Source organism: Montipora foliosa, chromosome 7 (genome assembly GCF_036669935.1).
Source record: "Montipora foliosa isolate CH-2021 chromosome 7, ASM3666993v2, whole genome shotgun sequence".
NCBI classification, from domain to species: Eukaryota; Metazoa; Cnidaria; class Anthozoa; order Scleractinia; family Acroporidae; genus Montipora; species Montipora foliosa.
Window position 1 is genome coordinate 2,358,929 of NC_090875.1, and position 12,500 is coordinate 2,371,428.

General features: G+C 39.4%; 1 pseudogene; it reads right to left on the reverse strand.

Moving 5' to 3' along the window:
- Positions 1-9,836: 9,836 nt before the first annotated feature.
- Positions 9,837-12,230, reverse strand: LOC138009613 (uncharacterized; annotated as a pseudogene).
- Between the last annotated feature and the right edge of the window lie 270 nt (positions 12,231-12,500).

A 12,500-nucleotide genomic window follows, 5' to 3' on the forward strand; every position in this document is an offset into this window, starting at 1 on the left:
TGTCCTCGCTAGGTATTTCGTAAGAAACACTTATACATGTATCTTTGGCTGTAGCTGAAAAACATCTTCTGGACAAGTATGCAGCACACATGCACTCGTTCTTAAAAACAGACATAAATCAAGATCGTGACTTCGCCACCGTGGACTTGATTAAACTGTGGCACACAGAGACTATGCAAACTGATGGTAGCAATAAAAAAGAAGCATACTCACCCCCCAAGAAAAAGAGGGCCGTTTCGCAATCCAAGACTAAAGACGATCCACAGAAAAAAAAACAAAATAAAGACAAAGCACAGCAAAAGAGGAGTATGGATGCATCCTCTATGTTAGCAGCGCAGGAAATTATTGCAGCAACACAATATAACAATGTTTTTCCATAAGTACGCCACAAGGTCACTGCCAGCAACAACGGCAGCAAAAGCAACATCTTCAAAAGCAGCAGCAACAACGACAACAACTGAAGCAAAAGATTCCAAAGCAACAGAATCAGCAAAAGCAAAACGTGCAACTGCCCCAGAAAGAACGTGAACAATTACATCAACCGCATCCGCGATGGAACCAAGAACGAACATGGAAAAGTGTTCCACAACTGCAAATGCCGAGGCAGTTCAAAAATCAAGAAATTCTGCCACCATTGCCAAGTATTGAAGAGCAAGAACAAAGGCAGCAAGCGTATGGCAATTTAGTGAGTCTGGTGAGTCGAGATGAGGCTAGGGGCCTAGGAGCAACACGAGCAGCATTCACATCAGCCATGGTAACTCTGTCAGACTATGATGATGACTTCAACGACGATGATCTAGAACGCGAACCTTCCCTTGATGACTCAGGAATTGGAGAAGGTGGCACTGGAAACAACGAAGGATGCCAAAATTGCAATGTAAATCGAAGTTCCGAAGTGGTTGTCTTGAGGAAAAGAATCACAGAGATAGAAAATGAGAATGAGCGGCTAAAGGCTCAATTAAAGACTTGCAAATGTGCTGGTAAGTGTTTCCTCTTAAATGTTTGTTTGTTAAACAATCAACCGACGTTTCGATTACTGACAAATGGTTTTATGGATCCTCCGTACCCTTGAAGTTAATATCATTTCTCAAATGAACAGGGGCTCCTGAACAAAATACACCTTTGAATTGTAAGAAACGTGCCTTTTTGTTTAACTTTCAGTTCCACCTCCTGAAGCCCTCGCTTACTTCAAACCGCTCATTCAACTTTTTGATGAGGAAGCCACCCGAGGTACGCGTTTGTAACTAATAACACTGAACGAGTAGTAAATCCCTGCGTTCATGAGATCCCCTAATTCACACTTTCCCTAGTGTGAAGATGTCTGCAAGAATGCTGTTGACATCAATAACAGTTTGGCCTGTGATACAGTGTGATAGTGACGAAAAGTGCGAGTAAACAGCATTTTCAAACATATACTTGAATTGTTCCAAATATTTACAAAGTCGAGTACAACAAAAGCATTAACCTATCTATTTGTGGATAAATATTATTAGTTTTTCAAGCCTTGCGTTTGCTGCATGCTTTATTCTGCAATGGATGTGCAATTCTAATCATTCGATGACAGAAATTAATTGTTTCTGCCAAATTGAGTTTCCCCTGTTCTCATCTCAATACATTTTCCAGTTTTGAAGCTGTAATGAGTCTAATGACCACCCGCGGCACTTCTTATCTCCACAAAAACTCTGCTTCTTCCGACTTATGAAAGAGACCCTAGGAGTTTGTCTATTGATGTCCACGAATACTTATCGATTTTTGTCATTAATTTGTCTCAGGGAGATGTACGCTTGCTTAAAGGATATGATGTCTTTGTCCCCGGCAGCAAATAACGAATTCTTGTCAACGAAGCCAGAGTAAAAGGGCCTCTGCACTTGCTTCAAAAACTGATTCCTTTAGTTTTCTCCTATGAAGAACTCGCCCTGTCACGTGGACAAGGGATCGGTGCTTCAACGTCCAAGGAAGGGGAAGCAAAGAAACCACTTGATAAGTTAAGATCCCAAGTCTTGAAAGGTGTCACTTCATCATATTGACTAAGCGATTTTGCAGTTTCAGATGACGTGTCTTCAAATTGAAATCTACAAATCGGCCCATTTTCAGTTAGAGGAAAGTTTTACAGTGTTGCTTTACTTGTTACAACGATTTGTTCTCAGTTTCAATCGGCAAATGATTTAGAACACTGCCAACCAACAATAATTGACCTATGATTAATATATGCTTTCCCTGGCTTCCTTAAACAAGTGCTCTGTGCAGTTGCGGACTTGACAATTTCCAGTACTGGCTGGCGAATCGAGTTGATAAGACATTTTTTTGTAATATTCAAGAACTTGATGGAAGTCGTCTATATTCTGCTTGCCGCGTACTAAACTGACTACAACCCGATTGGTCGGGCAGAAAATTCCATCACAGGCCGAACGTTTGTGGCCAAAGCTGGGAGTATTCGGGATCGCGAATCATGTGATGTTTACAAGTGGGGGCCTTTTTGCAACTGTTGTAACATCTTTTCACGTTTATTTTGTTTTTCAGAGTACCTGTTGTCATTTTGTATGGCCAATAACAAGGAATGCCCTTCTCCTAAACAAGTCAACAAATGCTTTACGCAGCAAATAAGTTACGCTAGACGAAAGATTAAGAGGGCAACAGGGAAACTTGCTGAAGCAAATTATTAATCCCGTTGCAGGACATTCATTGATCTTGAAAGTATTAGTTCTTTGATGTCTTACTTTCTGTCTATCTTAATATTAAAGTACGATATTTTACAGTATAATAGCTTTTAAGGATGTTTCAACTGAGTATTGTTTTAAAATACTACACGTGTAGCGAGGAGTTCAGTTGTTATTCATTGCCGAACATACAGTCCTGTGTCTTCATAGTTTGTTAGGCCCACCGCAGATGAGGGAAGTTGTTATCGACGACTTTTTACGGTCAACAACTGTGAATGCTAGGAAATGAGTTTCTAGCAACTTTCCACAGATGAAAAGTTTAGTTGTCGCGGATAGCCAGTACCTTATACCGTAAAAGTTATCGATAATAACTTGCCTCATCTGTGGAGGTCCAGCACCTGGGAAATAGCCTGACTTCTGGCTGTGTTTTGTTTTTGTGGTCTCATTCGCTCAGTGGTTCAGCTGGTTTGCCAAAAATAAAGCTCCAGAAATGTCAAGGATTAGATCAAAGATAATGAAATAAACAATGAAAACGGGCCATCTGTTCTTAGCAGTTAGGGTCTTTGAAAAAGTGGTGTGTGAAAAACAGTCGTTTATCCTCGATGGTAAAGTTCAAGCACTCTTTATAGCTTTGATGACAGTCTCACAAAATTTCAAAAAATGAAAAATATCTCGAGTGCGTGACTGATTTTAATCACTTAATTTGTTTTCGAGTGTTGACGACGAAACGCATGTCGTGAGGACTGCCATGAGATCTATGAGCAAGTGTTGCAGACCAGTTCTTTCGGCAAATGGGATAACATTCTGAAGGGAATGAGACCAAAGAAAGAAGGCACTCAGTGCAAACTGTATGTAAATATATTAATTAATCACTAGCTTTTCATAGAAAATTAGCATTGTACTGCCCGTCTTGTGTTCTTTTTCTACTGTGGTTTTACAAAATGATACTCTCTTGCATGTATAGAGAGCATTTGAGATTGAATAAATATCTTAGTTATCACTTCAAAGTTAGGAGCATTTTTTTGTTATTGTGTTGGGTCTGTGTTCTATGAAATATTTCATCACGTCCGCAAGATTTAAGATTTAAGTGTCGAGAGAATCAGAGATTCCACACACAGTTGTCTATTTTCTTGCTAAAAATATAATGTGAAAAAAAAAAATTTATCAGACTTGACCAATTCAAAGCTTCTTGGCAATTATTAAAGTAAAACATTAATGATCCGGTAGCATCTATCCCCCTCATCTGATTAGAACCACATTGAGGTTTTCAGAAGACCAATCACAGGCAGGATATTATTTTTGGCCCAAATATATATTGTACAATCAGACGCCACAATTATCACAAAAAACGCAATCCACTCGATATTAAAGACCTATAAATCAATTTAATAAATGTTGTTTATCAACTGGGTTGGAGTGAAAAAGTCATAGTGCTTCAGCCAGAAACCTTTAAATGCCTGCTATATTTTATTAAAAACTTCAAGCAGTAATAATTGACTTACTCTGAAAACAAACATAGAGTCAGGGTATGATTGTTGGTCAAGCCTATTTTTTTTCAATTTCTTTCTTGGCCACTTTTGTTCCTCGTGCAAGTGTGAGAATCACATCTACTGTTACATCTTCACCTGCAGTTTACAATGTGATCTACCGGTGTTTCATACATTTTAGCCAATAATTATTTATTAGACTATTGTTATCATAAAGAGATCTTGATTTTTAATAACAGGGGCTGATGATAACAGCTGAAACTTACTGAGGGCAAATGAAGACAACCAGCATCACTTAAGAGTCCAATAACTGATGTGTCATTTCGTATGTGGTCCATTTCTGTTTCCTTAGCATCTGAAAGCTAAGACCACAGAGTTTTAGGTATAACAATATTACTTTTGTGAAATTCATTGATGTATGATTACTGCTAGCAAGTGAGAGCACTTTAGTCTACGGTCTACATCTCCCATCTTCTACAGGCTACGTCTTTCATGTAGGTCTCAAGTACAATCCCCATCTGCTTGACCACATTACGTCATTGAATCCACAAGCGAAAAAAAAACTTATTGATATGTCTGAATACCCAAAGGAGGGGTAACATTTACTTTTTACTGGAAAAATTCAATAGTTGTTTCTGTTACCTTAGTTATTGCCTCCATGACTTGGATATCTCTAACATCTTCGATGGTAGCATAGCCAACAGCCTTAGAGGTGTCATCTGTAACTATGTACCAGTAAGCACATGGTGCAAGGAAATGGAAACCCGCACCACACAGTGCAATGACAACAACTGCATTTTGAACAACTTCAACGGCCATATCAGGACCAGTGAGTTTTTTCTCAAGAACATCCAGGATGTCAGGTAAAGTGGAGAAGTCATTATCTGTTTTTAAAATTAAGGCTACATGTATGTTAAAGCAAAACCCTTTAAACTAATGTGTTACAACCTTAAAGGAAGGCAATGACCTACAGTGTACTGTACTTCCACATGCATCTTGGGTTGTTGAGGTGAATTTGAAGAAGGTGTGAATACTTTCCAGCTGCATTCATCCTCACAAAGACACAAATTAATGCAAAAAATGTCTTGCATGCAATTATTCTTGTTTGAAATTGTACTCCCCTGTCATGCGTGTCTTGCTTCAAAATTGTTTTACCTTACTTGCCCATTATGTAGAGTGACAAGTTCTTTTCAGAAGTACCCAACGAGAGAAATTTCAATATTGACTTGCCGTTGCTTGCAACGACTACATGTAATTGGCATCTAATAAGAGGTTTATAGTTAATAATTAACTACCTTGAGAAAATAATACCCGCTCTTCACAGCCACCTAGCACTAAATATCTATGAGAAAGTTGCCAGCCAGGATCAGTTTAGAAGATACTTTTTCCCAGCGAGCACCACTCATGAAAAACTGGGTTTCCCAGCAAGTTCTCATCGCACCGTTTTGCCAGCCAGGAATAGTAAGAGTAACTTTGTTTCGTATCATTATAAATCAATTTTAATTAAATTGAGTAATTTATTAAAATAAATTAAGTAATTTTGGCCTTCAAAAAAAATCCCAATCAAAGACTCTAATTTTCCAAATGTTCCGATGCACTTGCCTCTGTCAAGCATAACAGCAAATTAAGGACGTTCGCGCCCATTGCTACTGCACATCCTTACAGCGCATGGAAATTCACATGCCACGTCATGAATTGAGCGTGTGCGCTAAGTACTAAAATGAATAATGATAGGGCAGATGGCCATTGCTATAGCTTTGCTTGGATTTAACGAACGATCTTGGATGTTCGGTGATCCCTACTTTTCTTTTCAGGAAAAGATTTTATTTACAATTATCTCCACATTTCCAAAAATGAACAAAAAATCACTGTGGGAAGTTAAAATTTTTTCACGATTTCTGTCCTCGGGACATGGAATCCTGCCATCTTGCGGCTGCAAGGCGCATGAAACCATGGTCGCTAAATGCGAACTTGTTCTTTAAGGAACCTCAACAGTTAAGTAAATTCACTTGATGGGTCCACTTAAACAAAGCTTGGTAGAGAAGATTAATTGCAATATTTTTTGGGCTTACAGACACTGTGCCCTTATTTGCTAAAGAGGCCGGATTTTTTCAGATTTAGGATGACCCCCATTTTTTTACATTTCTGATATCACTAACTCATCATCTTTCAATGGTAAAATTTGCAGAAAAAAATCAATGTTGGAAAATTTTCGCACAAACGTCCTTTAAAGTGTCATGGCTGGGCATGGGTATTAGTGTGCACTAGGTTGAGAGAATTTTTTGAGTAGTCCGCCATCTTGAATGTTGCACTCGATACAATTCAGGGCAATTCACTCTAAAATACACATTGGAATTACCGTTACTTTGTACTCTCTGGTTTCCCTTTTGCTTGGTCTGGACGATTTCTCTCTTTACTTGCGTGTTCTTTGATAATATGGACAGTGAAGTTGGAAGAGATTCTAGGATGGTAAGTTTTATTCGAGCTTCTTGTGATCATGACAATAATTTGACTTGTGAATTGTTTCGTTTCGATCTAAAAGGCTGTCATAACTTACACCAAATGTACTATATTTTGCAGGAAAGCCGGCTGTCGTGCTCATGCAAGAGTACGTGCTCTACTAAAAGGTCAACAGTAAGTAATCATGGCCGTCCCTGCAAAGCTGAAGATGTTACTTGTGGCGAACAATGCACATGTGGTTCAACAGCAAAGCCTTGCAAAAACAAGGTACGGTAGATTTGCGATGCCTGTTAAATATTGGTGTGAGTAATTTACCATTGCAAAGAATATTTTTAATCTTTTTTCGTTTGAATGTTCTTCAGTACTGTAAGCTTGTTGGTTATACCAGTTTATTATATAGATATTGATGAAATACCAGGATTTCTCCTTTTACTAAAAAATCATATCTTCACCACGCGCAGTTAACATATAATTTTTATCTTGCACATGTGAGGATATAGGTGTTGTCATGGTAACCAACACGATTAGCCAATAAAACGAGAGCTTTCTCCTCATCATAAGATACTTTTGTGATTCATTGTAATTGTTCTCTACTACATTAACATTTTTATTGTGCAGTTTGACATTATCACGATTTGTTTTTCATAACTTTCATATCTTGTTTCATGTTACACAACATGTGTGTTTTAGCGGTTGGTGACCACTTTTTCATCATTTTGAAACTGAATGAAACAAGTTGTTTTAAATCTAGACATTTCATCAATATCTATATAATAAACAGAATATTACATGGCCGCTTGGGGATACAAATTTTATCTTCTCGTGCTGAAAGTATCTCTCACTCGTTCACTTCGCTCACTCGTGAGAGATACTTGCAGCACTCAAAGATAAAATTCGTATCCCCGCGTGGCCATGTAATATCCTCTATATCCTAGGTGTATGTATCAACTCGCCTTCCAGTTCAAGCTGTTTCCTAGAAAATTGCATTTTTAGCAAAAGTGTTTAGCAAAAGTGTTTTGCGTCATTTTTAGATATTTCTTATTTATCGAAATCCGCTCTCCATTTTAAATGCTGTACTAGAGACATGACTCTGACGGTAAATATTTTTGCACATGTTAAAGTTTGGTGCCTGGTGGAAGCAATTCAACTTCAGTGATTAATCCTGCCATCCAGCAAGTAAGGTCTTCTCAGCCCTATAGCAGTGCAACAAATAGGCCGAGTGAAGAGGATGAACGAAATAAAGAGAATACTGATGTGAAGGTAGGAGTGTGGTATTGAAATTTCAAGGTTCTGTTATACCATAATAATAGGCTATCAAGTAAAAGTAAGTCTCCGCTTACGAGCCAGAAGGCTCATCAGGCCGGCGCTTATCTCCGGTTTCAGTAGCATGAAGCGACTAGGAGTATTTGTACTCCCCCCTGGATGGGATGCTAGTCCATCGCAGGGTTACCCCCAGCATTACGCCGGTACCCATTTATACACCTGGGTGGAGAGAGGCACCGTGAGAGTAAAGTGTCTTGCCCAAGAACACAACACAATGTCCCCTGCCAGGCCCCGAACCCGGACCACTCGATCCGGAGTCGAGCGCACTAACCATGAGGCCACCGCGCCTCCCTAAATAAATAGGCTATCAAGGCATGGAATATTATCTTTGTTACTTTCTGACAGGTTCTATTCCAACAGTGATGGCTGCTCAACTTCTTTTTTATTGATATGCTGTAAATAAATATCTATGTAAACTTGGTTGTATATTCTATATTGCATATTATTATTCTTGTCTATATTTCTCATAAATCGCATAAATTAAACCATCATAAAAATTAATGCATTTCTTTGCAGAATTTCATTCAAACGCTAGAGGAGCCTATGCTGAGGAGACTTTGTATAAGGAGTTTACGCAGGGGAGTCGGCAGCATGGATTATATCCATGGACTGCTCATTGCTGAGGATGACCTTGACGATGGTGATGAAAATGAATCCACAAATTTGGCTCCATGTTCAACTGCCACAGAGCTGACCTCACCTGCAGCAGCCAGCCCTGAAACAGGCCCATCCTCTGGAGGTAGGTCTTCACCATCGTGGTGCAAGTGTGGTGTCTGCACATTCATGCCTCAAGACATAGAAAATAAGTGCTGTGGACAGCGAAGATGCGTAACATTGCACACAAGATTCCAGAAACTATGCCTTGATCCAGATGTCCTCCAGCTTACAATCCGTAATAGGGGAGACATCCGGAATGACCAGGAGGATAACAGTACCAGATCATTAAGGAAGGCCGGTTACAGGCACTTTGTTCTTGACCGTTATGGGTACTTGGGGAAGGGGAAAAGGAAGGTATGCCCTTCATGTGTTGTGAAAACTATTCGTGCACATTATCCTTCCCAGACTGGGCAGGAGTACGACACTGTTTTATGTACTGCATGTGTTTGTGGAGTACCAGGGTTGGAAATACATAGAGTACAATGTACTTTTTGCTTTTGTTTTGAACTTTTCATTATTCTCTGATGGGAATATTCAATAGCTGGAACCAATGCTTCCCCAAAGCATGGTCAGAGTACAGGATTCATCCGTAGTTATTGCAGAAGCAATATTCTATGATTTTTTTCTTTTTCTGAATAAGAGAAAACCAGTCAAATAATTAAAATTTTCCCTTAACTCTTTTCTGTCAAAACTAGTGTGGTATTACTGCAACTTTGTAATAAGGGTGCTTTCCTTCTTTTCAGAATTGGCCAGCCAGACCCATCAATTTGAAGGAACATTTGCATGATAATCCCTCGAGTTCTTCTGGAGGATCATATAACATCCTTGAGATGTCCCCCCTAAATGCACAGTCTGCCCGGTCAGTTCTGTCAAATGGAAAGCGTCCTTAGCATAAGTGACTTACATTGTACTTCGTTTAGTTTTGACTATTTAGCAATAAACTGTTTTACATTTTCTATGTAGAAAATCACTCATTGTTTTGTAACTTGTTTCAGTTAAAATAAACAGAATGTCCACATTGTTCTGTATTTTGTTTGGTTTAAATTTTTCTTCCGTGTGCAAACCAATTTGGTTTTTACTTCACTTTATTTGAGATTATGGCTTGCCAGAAACAAAAGAAATCAGAGAAGTGCATGCAGCAAGAACTACAGCAGTTTTCTGCTTTACAAATCAACTGCTGTTCAGCTTTCAGAACATTCACCAGCATTACTTTTTTTAAATCTACTTTTTTTCAAAAGAAAAGGGGAACATTTCAGGTGACCTTGTTGGCATTCTCTCTCCTCATTTTCATTATCCGGGCCAAGAGCATTGGAATGTACTCATACATTTTCTTCACGTTAACCAACTTTGAGTTCCACTCTTTGGTTCTCTGATTGTACTTCCTGGATACTATCACGTCACCTGCTTTGGTAGTGGCAACTGCTTAGTTGAGGTGATAGTTCCAGTCAATCGCTGCCAACTGTTTACGGGCTTTGTAACTTCTATAGCTAGACTTTTTTTGTTGCGGCTAATCGCCGTCGCAAAGTACAGCAACGACGCAGCTCAACAAGGTCGAACCGAAAGCATATGTTGGCGCCTCTGGCAACCACTATACGGTCCATGTGTGACCTTGGAGCACAGCTTACAGCCAGCTGGAATCAGCTGTATGTTGGTTTTTGCTGAGGGGGGAAAACCGGAGAACCCGGAGAAAAACCCTCGAAGCAGAGAAGAGAACCAACACAAACTCAACCCACTTATGGCGTTGGGTCTGGGAATCGAACCTGGGCCACATTGGTGGGAGGCGAGTGCTCTCACCACTGCGCCATCTCTGCTCCCCTGGACAAATGAACCTCTCCTTGAGTCACTAAGTGCACTTACATGTACTTCTGACCCTAAATAAGCTACATGTAATTATTTTTGCAGGACTCATGATGTTGATCTTTCTTATATCAATTGCTGTGGTAAAGCAACATATAATTGACCGAATGCATAATTGGCGTCCAAAAATGTATTCTTTTGTTTATGTGCGATTGAGACTCACTACCCTCACTCTCGAACGACATGTCTATTGTATTTTGTCTATGCGAACGAGGCTAGTGAGGCCAATAAGCACATAAAGAAAAGACTATTTTTTTGGCTGCCACTTATGCATTTGGTCTATATACGGCACTATTGCAGAGATCTTGGGGAAAAACTGTAGAGATATATCAAAGAAATATAAAAGAAAGGAATCTAAATTTCATGGTGAACAAAAAAGAGAAGCGATGTCACGAACCTGTAAGAACAACTTTTGGGGGAATAAACCAAAGAAAGATTGTTCGCCCACTCAATGCTCCCAGTGTGTCTAAAAGATTAAGTGAAACAGGTTTGCAAAAATAGACATACAACACCATACCTACACACCGAACAAAACTGATCTTGATGATCATCAATGGGCATGATCATGAATGGGCACATGTTTCAGTTGCAGTCATTCTCACCTGAAACGGACATAAAACTTGAAGATGGGGATCAAGGACAATTTTCTGCAGTGCTTCGAAATCCTTATCTCGGTGATCGAACCAAGGAATGTCCTCTAAGTCTCCATGGCCACAGGCTCCCCCACTCCAATCATGTACATCACAAACGTGGTGGAGTAGTCCAATCCAAGTACTCTGTATAAGACAAAAAAAATGATAATAATTACATATGACAATCAAACTAATCAATCCCAGAAAACGAGTCTAAGCCCAAGCTGCACACTACAATTTCTGTTCAAGTATTGTGTCTGCCACCAACACTCGTCATACCTTCATTTTTTCCAGGGCTTCATCATCAGTAGTTGTTCACTGGCCTTGCAGATATTGGCACAATGCCAGAAGTGAAGGATGATGTGATCAGCCCATGCTTGAATTTTTTCCATGCCCTTTAGGTGACCAGCCTACACTCCATGAAAATAACATGAACATTGCAAATCAGATTGTGAATATATATATATAAATGTCTCATCCTTGCTTTGGGGTTATTCTCGGTTCTGGCATTTCTTAGACATTTTCCATGAATTACAAAGGAAAATAATCAACACTATTGTGTACATGTACCTTTGCCAAACACTTCCTGATACTTTTCGACTTGTGCCACACATCCAAGCTGTGGAACACTGTAGCAAAGTTATCAGCTACAAGAAATGAAAGAAAAGAGAGGAGTTTCTTTAGAAGTCTTTGTACCAAGCTCATGACAAAATGAACATTTCAACTTTATCAATAAAATGGTACATTGTAGTATATTTGTTTTTAGTTTATAAGCCCAAAAAGCTGATTTTTCAACCAAACATGGCAAATAATCCATTTTGCATTAATCTGGTTCTGATTGACTTGAACAATCATAAAAAGGTCCTTGTGCCTGGCAATCTATGGAAATTAGCATCAGTAGTCTTGAGCATCTCGGTGACATACTTTTGAACTTTTTCCTCCCCTAAAAGTACATTATGAATTAAAGTACTGGTAATGCTTACCAAGTAATTTCTTTATGGTAGAGCATCAGTGACAACCTCGACAATATTTAAGGATGCTTGCAACCGCTGCAGAGCATTTTGAAGTGCTTGTTTTTCCATGTTGCTGGAGGCCAACCCAACGTGCCACTTGTCTCTCACCTCAATTTCTAAGATGCAACCGATGACAAGCTCCATCAAAAAATAGGAAAGATTCTTGGCAGTGTGCCCAGGGGAATCACACTGCCCATCCCCACAAACCACAACCTCTTTACCCAGAAAATTGCGTACTAACAGGCCCCTTTGCCAGCCCCACCATTCAGCAATAGCAGGAATAAAGTAAAGCCTCTGCATCCTGTAGAAGGTAGAGTCTGAAATGAATGAAAGGCCAATGAAATGAGCAGACTTTTCCACTTTCGCAAAGTTATTTCCCGACAGCATTATACTTGCAGCAACTTGAAGATTGTT